This window comes from Mustela putorius, unplaced genomic scaffold (assembly GCF_011764305.1).
Source record: "Mustela putorius furo isolate JIRA1106 unplaced genomic scaffold, ASM1176430v1.1 tig00003899_pilon_pilon_pilon, whole genome shotgun sequence".
Classification (NCBI taxonomy): domain Eukaryota; kingdom Metazoa; phylum Chordata; class Mammalia; order Carnivora; family Mustelidae; genus Mustela; species Mustela putorius.
Window position 1 is genome coordinate 8,528,758 of NW_025422048.1, and position 12,000 is coordinate 8,540,757.

The 12,000-nt window shown below is 34.4% G+C and overlaps 1 non-coding gene across 1 annotated transcript; it reads right to left on the bottom strand.

The window, feature by feature from the left end:
* Positions 1–525: 525 nt before the first annotated feature.
* LOC123388519 lies at positions 526–646 on the bottom strand. Its single transcript, XR_006603011.1, has one exon. It is a non-coding gene; the product is annotated as a U6atac minor spliceosomal RNA (small nuclear RNA).
* Positions 647–12,000: the final 11,354 nt, after the last annotated feature.

The window sequence follows — 12,000 nt, forward strand, 5'->3', positions numbered from 1 at the left end:
CCTTCATCATTATGTAGTATCCTTCTTTGTCTCAGTCTTTGTTTTAAGATCTATTTTGTCCAATATAAGTATTGTCACCCCAGCTTTTTTTTTTTCACTTCCCTTTGCATGGTAAATATTTTCCCATCCCTTTCACTTTCAATCTGCTTGTGTCTCTAGGTTTGAAGTGAGTTTTTTGTAGGCAGAATATAGACAGATCTTGCTTTTTTATCCATTCAGTTACTCTGTCTTTCGATTGGAGCATTTAGTCCATTTACATTCAAAGTGGTTATTGATATATATTTATTGCCATTGTGTTACTTGTTTTACAGTTGTTTTGTAGTTCTTTGTTCCTTTCTTCTCTTGCTCTCTTAGCTTATAGTTTGATGACTTTTTTTAGTGATATATTTGGATTCCTTTCTCTATTTTTTTGTGTATCTATTACAGGTTTTTAATTTATGGTTACCATTAGTTTCATACATAACATCTAATGCATATAGCAGTCTGTATTAAGTTGATGGTCACTTATGTTTGAACCCATTATAAAAAAAATGGTGCTTAGATGCCATGAAGTAGATGCATGAGGCCTTAACCATATGCATGTTGTCAGGCCTGAGAGCCTCTTTCACTCCTTCCAAGGGGAATGTTAATCTTCTCTCCGTAACACTGAAACCAGATTTTTAACATAGGATGTCTTATTTGGAGAATCTGACCTCATTTCAATATATCACACTCACTGACATTTCATGAAGGGTATAATGGGAAATAAGGTAAAAAATATAGCAAGCACATGTGAAATGACTTAATTTATAAATAATGATAATGATATCAGTAATTACAATACCAATCATGTGGTAAGAGAAATTGCAAACTATCCTTCTTCTAATGATGGGAAACTCTGAATAAAAAAAGATGATATTGAGATTTGTATTTGGTGCTAGGCTACAAAATGGCTCCTAGTGATCTCTGCCTCTTAGTATCCAAACCCTTGTATCTCTCCAAGGATTGGCTTGTATGGCAAATAAAAGGTAACAGAAGTTATGGCATGTCACTTCTGAAATTATGTTATAAAAGATACTGTAAATTTTTTCTCTCTGTCTCCCTCTGTCATTACTCACTCTGGGAGAAGTCCTATGCCATATAGTAAACAACTTTATGAAAAGGTCTATTCCCTGAGGAACCAAAGAATCTTGCCAATATCCATGTCTGTAGGCTTAGAAGGGAATTCTCCAAGCTCAGTCAAATCTTCAGATGACTGTAGCCCTGGCGGGCTTCTTGACTACAGCCTCATGAGAGACCTGAGCCAGAACCTCCCAGCTAAGCTTCTCTCAGATTAGTGACACTCAGAAACTGAATGAAATGATCAGGTGCTAATTTTGGGGTGATTTGTTGTACAGCAATAGATAACTAATACAGATTTTGGTGACTGGAAGTGGGGTAATGTTGTAACACACACCTAAAATACATGGATGGCTTTGGGAAAATACTGGTGTTTTCCAGGGTTCTGTTTCTAGTTCAAATGTTCTTACTCTACACACTTCTCTGCATGATCTCATCTACTCTCACAGATTTAACTCTAATCTATGTATGAATGACTCTAAAACCTGTATCTTCAGTATAGATATGTCTTCTGAGTTCCATGCTCATATTGCCAACTTCCTACCTAGCATCTCTACCCAAACTTCCAATAAGCACCTATAGCTAAACATGGCATTTATGGAACTTACCATCTCTACTTCCCAAGTCAGATCCTTGTCTTATATACTTTGTCTCAGATTGGTATACCCCATTCTCCTGAGTCACTCATTCTAGAAATCTAGTTTTTTCCCCATGTTCCACACTTAAACTCTTTTCCTGCTGATTTAAACTCTTAAATATTTCCTAGATTTGCACCACTTCTATATCCCTTCTAAGTAACTCATCCCTAGTTTCTTCTTTCATATGAATCACTTTAACTGTCACCTAACTAGACTTACTAGCTCCAAGCTTGCCTCTATAAAATCCATTTTCCACACAGTAACCAGTATTGTGTTTCTAAGTTGCATATATGATCATCTTTATCCTGTGCTTAAAACCTTTCAGTGGATATTTACGTCCCTCTGGATAAAGTCCAAATTCCTCACTGTGTTTAAAACAGTTCCTATGAACTTACCCTTAACTATAACCCCAGATTAATTTATTACTTACCTGTCAGTGCACACTTGAATAAAAGTGGTTGTTATATTTCTTCAAGCACAAGATTTTTTCCCCACTATGTTCTTGCATATATTTCCTCTCCTTAAAATGCCATTGCCTTACCTTTTAACCTAGTTTTCTCCTCTTCCTTTGGGAATAACCTATGATAAGCTCCTCTGGGTTATCACCATACATTTCTTCTCCAGAATAGTTTTGGTAGACCTCCTTGACCCTCCCATAATCCGTGGAACACAACTTAACATAACAAAAATTTTATTTTATTAAAATTGTCTATTTTCACGAATAGCTCTATAACAAGGCTATACTCCTTAAGGATAGGGCTTATGTCTTAATTATCTTTTATTTCAAATGCCGAATACTGTGACTGGCTCAATATAATTTTGTTTCTTGAATGATACCATCCAGAGTTGACAACTGATTAGAGGTTATAAGCTGAGGGAAATGCTAGGCAAGGGTAAAAGTTGATTCAGGAAGAAATGGGAGTCAGTCACTTTATTATTGATAAGAATCAGCAGGTAAATTTGTTAAAATGCAGATTCCCTAACCTCACCCCTACATATTTCTAATTCCTTAAATCTAAGATCTCAGGAATCTGCATTTTTAGCAAACACCCAAATCACTCTGTTGCTGAGGTTTTCTGCCCAAAAGTTTGGGAAATGTTGGTTCAGAAAATTAAGTTTTAAAGTAATTTAACATCTCTATAGTTTATCATATATGTCCATTTTTCTTATCGTTTCAGGTTTTATGGCATATAAATAAAATTTGCTGTATTTAAACACCATTCTATCATTTTTTAAAAGATTTTATTTATTTAATGGACAGAAAGAGATCACAAGTAGGCAGAGAGGCAGGCAGAGAGAGAGTGGGAAACAGGCTCCCTGCTGAGCAGAGAGCCTGATGCGGGGCTTGATCCCAGGACCCTGAGATCATGACCTGAGCCGAAGGCAGAGGCTTAACCCACTGAGCCGCTCAGGTGCCCCTTTATCATTTTTAAATATAAAATTAAACCCCACCTTCCACTAGGATTTTCAGAGGCAAGTGAGTTTCAACTCTTCTGTATGGGACTGCAGTTCACAAATAAGTCACAAATAAAGGGTTGTAGGTTGGGAAAAATCAAATCCAGACAGTCTATAGTAATTCATGTTTGAATATTAGCCTCTTTGCTGTGCTACCAGTATTATGTATAATAATGAGACTAAATCCCTTTCAAAGAAGGTCAAATCATACATGAATTTCATTTCAAGCCTAAATAATCTCTTTCTTGCTGAGATTTTAAGAAATCTAACAATTATTAAATACACAGAGACAAGGTCTATAACAGCAGCTATGGTAGAGTAATAATTTTGGTGAGAATAAACTAAATTGGTGAGATTCATGTACTCAAGAGCCTATGTAGTTGAACTAATGTCAGTTTTATTTATATATGAGTAAAGGTAATTTCTAAGATGTGCATGTGTGGGTTTCTTACTTCTGTACCTTTTGAAAATAACATGGCCCTAATGTTATTGAATAGAAATGTAATAAAATATATATTCCATTTTATGTTCAATAGATATTTAGAAGAAATCCTTTCTGGTGAGAAGGAGCAATAATATCCAGATGCAAGGGAATTAATAAGTTAAATTATATGTATTTGCAGTTAAAATATTATAAAATCTTTTAAAAATAGGAACATTAATGACAACAGATATTTTTTTCAATATGGGAAAGCATAATGTTGATAGCAACTTTCATTTTAATCCCCAGAATTGGACATTGAACAAACAAAAAGCTGGTTATTTGCTTTTGGATACTTTGCTTGAAAATAGGGTACACTGTTATCACACACTTGTGCTTAAGTTATGACTTCAAGTATGGAAAAATCAGGTTTCTTTCATACTGACTTAATTAACAACAACAAAAAATGATTAGAAAAAATTCAGAATCTTAAATAAAATCACAATTGCTTTTATTTCAAAGAAAAAGATTGCTATATATAGACTGATGGACTGAAGACCAGAAAAATAAAGGTAAATTAATCTATCATAAATAAATCCAATAACCAAAAGCAAAAACAGAAATAAAAATTAAAAAAAAACCTAGATGTCTCAAAATGCTGAGAAATAAAAATTGTAGGTGAATGAAAAGCTTATAAAGTATCCATGAAGCTAATGATTTTCTAGGAAAACATAAGTTGTTTTAAATAAATAAATTACTAAATAAAATTTGGTAAATAACAGTTACCAAATTGACAAAAAATAGAAAATCTGAAAAGATCAAAAACATGAAAGAAATTTTTTAAATGTAAAAATAAACTAATTCCTAAAAGACTCTGAGCTAAGAAAGATTTGACAATGAGTCATCTCATTTCTCCACAGAATATTTTCCTATGTTATTAATGTGTTTCAAAGCATAAAGAAAGAAGGAAATTAACCCAGTAAATCCTATGGAGCTAATATAACCCTGATAAAAATGTTAAGAAACATAGAAAAGATAATTTAAATTATAGCTGGATCTTATTTATAGCCATGCAAAATAGTGATGCATGAATACAATATAAATTACTATCAATTGGACTAAGCAATATACTGAAAATAACATGTATTGAGTATTTATTCAGATTGTATGAATTGTTCAGTATTTGGAAAAACATCAATAATAGACAAAAAATAACATAAACATAATTAATACTGAAAAGATCAATTGAATTTTCTAGTTTGTTGAGTATTTTTATCATGAATCTTAGAGCTAACATCATACTTAATGGTGAAAGACTCTAAGTTTTCCCTCTAAGTTCAGGAGTAAGACAAAGATGTCTACTCTTCTTCAACTTTCCATTGTAGTGGAAGGTTTAACCAGGGAAATTTGGTCATAAAATGAAATGAAAGTTATTTAATTTACAAAGGAAGAAGTAAAACAATCTCTGTTTGAAGATAAGATGATCTTATATATAGAAAACCCTAAGTAACACACACATACACACAGAGTCTTAGAGCTACTAAGTTCAACAAGGTTGCAGGATATAACATCAAAATACAAAAATCAGTGTTATTTCTATACATATTCAATGAGTAATCAGAAGAGGAAATTAAGGATTACATTTTAAAAGACATAAAAAAGAATCCAAAGAAGTACAACACTTGTACATTGAAAATTACAAAATGTTGTTGAAAGAAACTGAATAAGATCTAAATGAATGAAAAGACATCTTATATCCATGAATGCAAACATCTAATGTTGACTAAATCACAATGCTCCTCCAATTGATCTAGAGATGCAATGCTATATCTATTAAAATTCCAACACAACACTTCTCCAATGAAGACATAAAAATGGCTATCAGACACATGAAAAAATCCTCATCATCACTAGGCATCAGGGAGATTCAAATTAAAACCACATTGAGATATCACCTTACACCAGTTATAATGGCCAAAATTAGGAAGATAGGAAACAAGATGTGTTGGAGGGGATGTGGAGAAAGGGGAACCCTCTTCCACTGTTGGTGGGAATGCAAGTTGGTGCAGCCTCTTTGGAGAACAGTGTGGAGATTCCTCAAGAAATTAAAAATAGAGCTTCCCTATGACCCTGCAATTGCACTACTGGGTATTTACCCCAAAGATACAGATGTAGTGAAAAGAAGGGCCATCTGTACCCCAGTGTTCGTAGCAGCAATAGCCATGGTCCCAAACTGTGGAAAGAATCAAGATTCCCTTCAACAGACGAATGGATAAGGAAGATGTGGTCCATATACACAATGGAGTATTATGCCTCCATCAGAAAGGATGAATACCCAACTTTTGTATCAACATGGATGGGACTGGAAGAGATTATGCTGAGTGAAATAAGTCAAGCAGAGAGAGTCAATTTTCATACGGTTTCGCTTATTTGTGGAGCATAAGGAATAACATGGAGGACATGGGAAGATGGAGAGGAAAAGGGAGTTGAGGGATATTGGAGGGGGAGATGAACCATGAGAGACTATGGACTCTGAAAAACAATCTGAGGGTTTTGGAGGCGCAGGTGGTGGGAGGTTGGGTGAGCCTGGTGGTGGGTTTTATGGATGGCATGTATTGCATGGAGCACTGGGTGTGGTGCATAAACAATGAAATCTGTTACACTGAAAAGAAATTAAATTTATATATATATATATGTATGTATTTTCAAAAATTCCAACACCACTTTTTGCAGAAATTGATAACAAATCCTAAAATTCATATGGAAATTCATGGGACAGAGAATAGCCAAAATAATCTTGTAAAAGAATAACAGTTGGAGGACACATTTTACATGCTCAAAAGTTACCAGAAAGCTACAGTAATAAAAACAGTATGGTACTGGAATCATAGTAGACATGTAGATCAATTGGATGGAATTGAGAGAACAGGAATAAATCCTCACATAAACAGTCAATTGCTTTTCAACAGCTCAATAGGGAAATATGTTTTCAACAAATGATGCTGGGACAACTGGCTATCTACATGTAAAAGAATAAATTTGGACCCAGTATATATGCTATATACAAAAGTCAACTCAAAATGAATAGGAAACCTACGTATGAAAGCTAAAACTTTAAAGCTGTTAGAAGAAAACATAGGTGTACATTTTCATGACCTTGGGTTAGTTAGATGAATATCTTTAGATAGCACACCAAAAAGGTGAGACATAAATGAAAAATTATAAACTAGATTTCATCAAAGCTTAAAACTTTCGCTCCAAAAGACATCATCGAGAAAATGAAAAGACCACTTTTAGAATTGTAGAAAATATTTTCAAATTCTAAATCTGATAAGGGATTTTTATCCAGAATATATGACCAATTGTTACAACTCAAAAACAAAAAGATAAATAATCTGATTTTAAAAAGTAGTCAAAGCTCTAAACAGATATTTCTTTGAAGGACACATACAAATGTATAATAAATGAAAAGATGTGCAACATAATTAGTTATTAGGGAAATGCAAATCAAAGCCACAATGAGATAACACTCCACATCTACTAAGATGAAGATATGCAAAAAGACAGATAATAACAAGTGTTGTCAAGCATGTGGACAAATGGGAATTCATTTGGGGAATTCATACCCTGCTTATGGGTATGTTATATGATGAACCTGCTTTGGAAAACAGTTTGGTTATTCCTCAGTAAGTTAAATATGGAAGCATCGTATGATACAACAACTCCACTCCTAGGTATATACCTAAGAAATTGAATACCTATGTTCAAACAAAAACTTGTACAGGAATGTTCATAGTAACATTAGTCATGTATTGAAGAAAAGAAAAACAACTCAAATGTCTATGAACTGATGAATGAATGGTAAACAAAAAGTGCCATATCTGGGGCGCCGGGGTGGCTCAGTGGGTTAAAGCCTCTGCCTTCGGTTCAGGTCATGATCCCAGGGTCCAGGAATCGAGCCCCACGTCGGGCTCTCTGCTCTGCAGGGAGCCTGCTTCCTCCTCTCTCTCTCTCTCTCTGCTTGCCTCTCTGCCTACTTGTGATCTCTGTCTGTCAAATAAATAAATAAAAATCTTTAAAAAAAGTGCCATATCTATATAATGGAATATTATTTGGCAATAAAAAGGAATAAAAATGAAGAAATGCATGGACATACCTTGGAAACACAATGCTAAATGAAAGAAGTCAGAACAATTTCACAGATTGTGTTATCCGTTTATATAAAATTTCCATAATAGGCATATCCATAGTGACAAAAAATAGATTAATGGTTGCCAGAGTCATTGTCAATGGAGAATGACTGTTAATGGGTACAAGGTTTCTTTTAGGGATGATAAAAATGTTCTAAAATTGATCGTGGTGATGATTGCACAACTGTAAAAACAGTAAAAGCCACTGAATTGTAGACTTTAAATGGGTAAATTGGATGGTATGTGAATTATATTTTAATAAGGCTGTTGAAAATAATAATATAGACATCTTTTCATGTCACTAGATGTCTCTTAAAACACAATTTAATGTATTCTTAGTGTTGCTGGTATATATAGCATTTATTTAACTACTTTCCTATTGCTGAATATATAAGTTGTTTTGATTTTTTCAATATTATTATCATCGTTTTAGTGAGCTTTGCTATAGTTAGAAAATTGCGTATATCCTTTCTTACTTTCCTAGGATTAATTCCTAGAAGAATAATTACTAGTATACATATTATACACATTCTGTGTAGACTGACAAATCACTTTCCACAGTGGTTATTTCACTTATCATGGCCATACATGTTATGGGAAATGCCGAGTTCCATGCACCATACCCAGTGCTGGGTATTTTGCTCTATTACTACTTTTCATTTCCCTCCTCTTTTTTTTCCTCCTCATCTCCATTCTTCTTAACATTAAAGCATATATATTTCTCTCATGTACTCTTTTTAGTATTAATTACTGAATCAATGATGACTTTTAGGAAGTTTTCCGATGACATGCTCTAGGACTTAATTTTTTTTAAGATTTTATTTATTTATTTGATGGAGAGAGAGAGAGAGAGATCACAGGTAGGCAGAACAGCAAGGAGGGGGGAGGAAGCAGGCTCCCTGCTGAGCAGAGAGCTTGATGTGGGGCTCGACTCCAGGACCCTGAGATCATGACCTGAGCAGAAGGCAGAGGCTTAACCCACTGAGTCACCCAGGCACCCCTCTAGGACCTAATCTTAACGTGTTTCCTTTTTAATATGATATTCAGAACACTGATAAAGTCATAAAAATTGACTTATCATATATTCAGATGGCAGGCAACTAAGAGGAACAGCTGTCTATCACATTCTTAATTTGCTACTTTTGTCCTCACATAACATCTCTACTTGGCAGTATCATTATCACTTAAAAATAAGAAGCTTAATATTCAGTGAGGTTAAATCACTTAATTAGGGTGATATAGTTTTATATTTTCGATACTAACCTACTAACCTTTTATCAGATATTCATTGGCAAAAATCTTCTCCCATTCTGTAGGTTGCCTTTTAGTTTTCTGTGGAGATGCTTTTTATTTTGATGAAGTCCTAATAATTTATTTTTGTTTTGTTTCCCTTGCCTCAGGACACATATTTAGTAAGAAATTGTTACTGCCTATGTTAAAGAGGTTACTGCTTGTGTTCTCTAGGATTTTAATGGTTTCATGTCTCACATTTAGGTTTTAATTTATTCTTGTGTATGGTGTAAGAAAGTGGTCCTGTTTCATTCTTTGCATGTTGCCATCCAGTTTTCCCATCACCATTTGTTGAGGAGACTATTTTTTTCCCATTGAATATTCCTTCCTCTTTTGTTGGAGATCAATTGACCATATAATTGTGGGTTTATTTCTGGGTTATCTATTCTGTACCACTAGACTATGTGTCCATTTTTGTGCCAATACCATACTGTTTTAATAACTGCAGCTTTGTAACATAACTTGAAGTCTGGAATTGTGATGTCTCAAGCTTTGCTTTTCTTTCACAAAATTGCTTTGGCAATTCAGAGTCTTTTGTGCTTCCATATAAATTTTGGAATTATTTTTCTAGCTCTGTGAAAAATACTGTTTACATTTGATAGGGATTGCATTAAATGTGTAGATTGCTTTGGGTAACATGGACATTTTAACAATATTTGTTCTTCTGATCAATGAGCATGGAATGCTCTTTCTATTTCTTTCTATTTCTTTGTGTCTTCAATTTTTTTCAACAGTGTTTTACAATTTTAAGAGTGCAGGTCTTTCACATCTTTGGTTAGATTTACTCTTAGGTATCTTATTGTTTTTGGTGCAATTTAAATGGGTTTGATTCTTTAATTTCTCTTTCTGCTGCTTCATTATTGGTGTATAGAAATGCAACAGATTTCTGTACATTAATTTTGTATTATACAATTTGAACTTGTGTATCAGTTGTAGCAGTTTTTGGGTGGTCTTTTGGTTTTCTATATAGACTATCATGTCATCTGCAAATAGTGAAAGTTTTACTTCTTCCTTGCTGATTGGATGCCTTTTTCTTTTTGTTGTATGATTTCTGAGGCCAGGATTTCCAGTACTATGTTAAATAACAATGGTGAGAGTGGACATCCCTGTCTTATTCCTGACCACAGAGGAAAAACTTTCAGTTTTTCCCCATTGAGGATATTAGATGTAGGTTTTTTATAGATGGGCCTTTATTATGTCGAGGTATGTTCCCTCTAAACCTACTTTGTGGAGGGTTTTTTTTATGATTTTATTTATTTATTTGACAAACAAAGATCACAAGTAGGCAGAGAAGCAGGCAGAGAGAGAGGAGGAAGCAGGCTCCCCACTGAGCAGAGAGCCCAGGACCCTGGGATCATGACCCGAGCCAAAGGCAGAGGCCTTAACCCACTGAGCCACCCAGGTGCCACTGTGGAGGGTTTTTATCATGAATGGATGTTGTACTTTGTCAAATGCTTTTTCTGAATTTATTGAAATGACCATGTGGTTCTTATCCTTTCTTTTATTAATGTGGTATATCACTTTGATTGGTTTGTGAATGTTGAACCACCCTTGCAGCTCAGGAATAAATCCCACTTGATCATGTTGAATGGATGTATTCAACATGTATTGTTGGATTCAATTTGCTAGTATTTTGTTGAGAATTTTTGCATCCATGTTCATGAGGGATATTGGACTATAGTTCTCTTTGTTAGTGGAGTCTTTATAGAGTGACAAACTTTTAATTGGTAGAACAAGGATTGAAACTCAGGTATGCTTGGTTCCAAAGCATGTACAATTTCTAGTATACTACATTTTGTTTTAAATTCAACAATTATTCATTGATGACCTCTTAAGCATCAGGTATGCTAGTGAAAACAGATATAGTGATGTATAAAAATGACATGGTCACTACTGTAGTGGAAGATATGGTCTTATGAAAATGCATAAAAATAACTGGTCAACAAGAAAAAATGCATGATAAATTTAGATAGTGATATGTGATATGAAGAAAATAGAACAAGTTAATAATAGAGAGTAACTGGAGAAGAACATTAAAGTGTTCCAGCATACCTTTTTGAGGAGAGTTGAGTTGACACTTAAATAACGAGAACAAGCTAACTATCTGCAGAACAAGAGGAGGGGTGTTCCAGGAAGAGGAAATAATTGCAAGTACAAAGACCTTGACACAGGAACAAACAGCATAATCTAGAAAGAGAACTAAGGGAATGTAGACATTTGCAATTTATTTATTTTGGTGACACAGTACCTTTCTTTCTTTTTTTTGGAAGTCTTCTTTTTGTGAGTTTTAGTGGGACACAAAGTGTGCCTCTTTCTTCAAGAGATTAAATACTAAGTATTTGTCTTTCTGACCTTTCTTGCAAAGTAGTCTCCACCAATTAGATACAAATGTTTGAATTTTTTTCAAGATTTATTTCTTTACTTAAGAGAGAGATCCCAGGGGAAGGGACAGAGGGAGATGGAAAGAGAGAATTTCATGCAATCTCCTGCTGAGTGTAGAGACTGACATGGGGCTCAATCCCACGACCTTGAGACCATGACCTAACTTATAATCAAGAGTCAGATGCTCAACAAACTGAACCACCCAAGTGCCCCCAACTCTTTGAAATTTTGACTCAGGAGGTAGTATCACACAAGGGAGAGGAAGAGGATCTTTTTCTCTTTCGCAGGCATAATGGTAGTGAAAAGCCATGTTTCTAGCCCAGATATGGTGTGATGTTCATCTAGTGCTCCATGGCTATAGTGATGGAAATTTATTCATAAGATCATTTTTGAAGATTATTTTTTGTTTTGTTTTAAAGATTTTATGTATGCATGTATGTATGTATTGAGTATAAGTGGGAGGAGGGGCAGAGGAAGAGGGAGAGAGAGAATCCTAAGCAGACTCAGTGCTGAGCACAGAACTCGA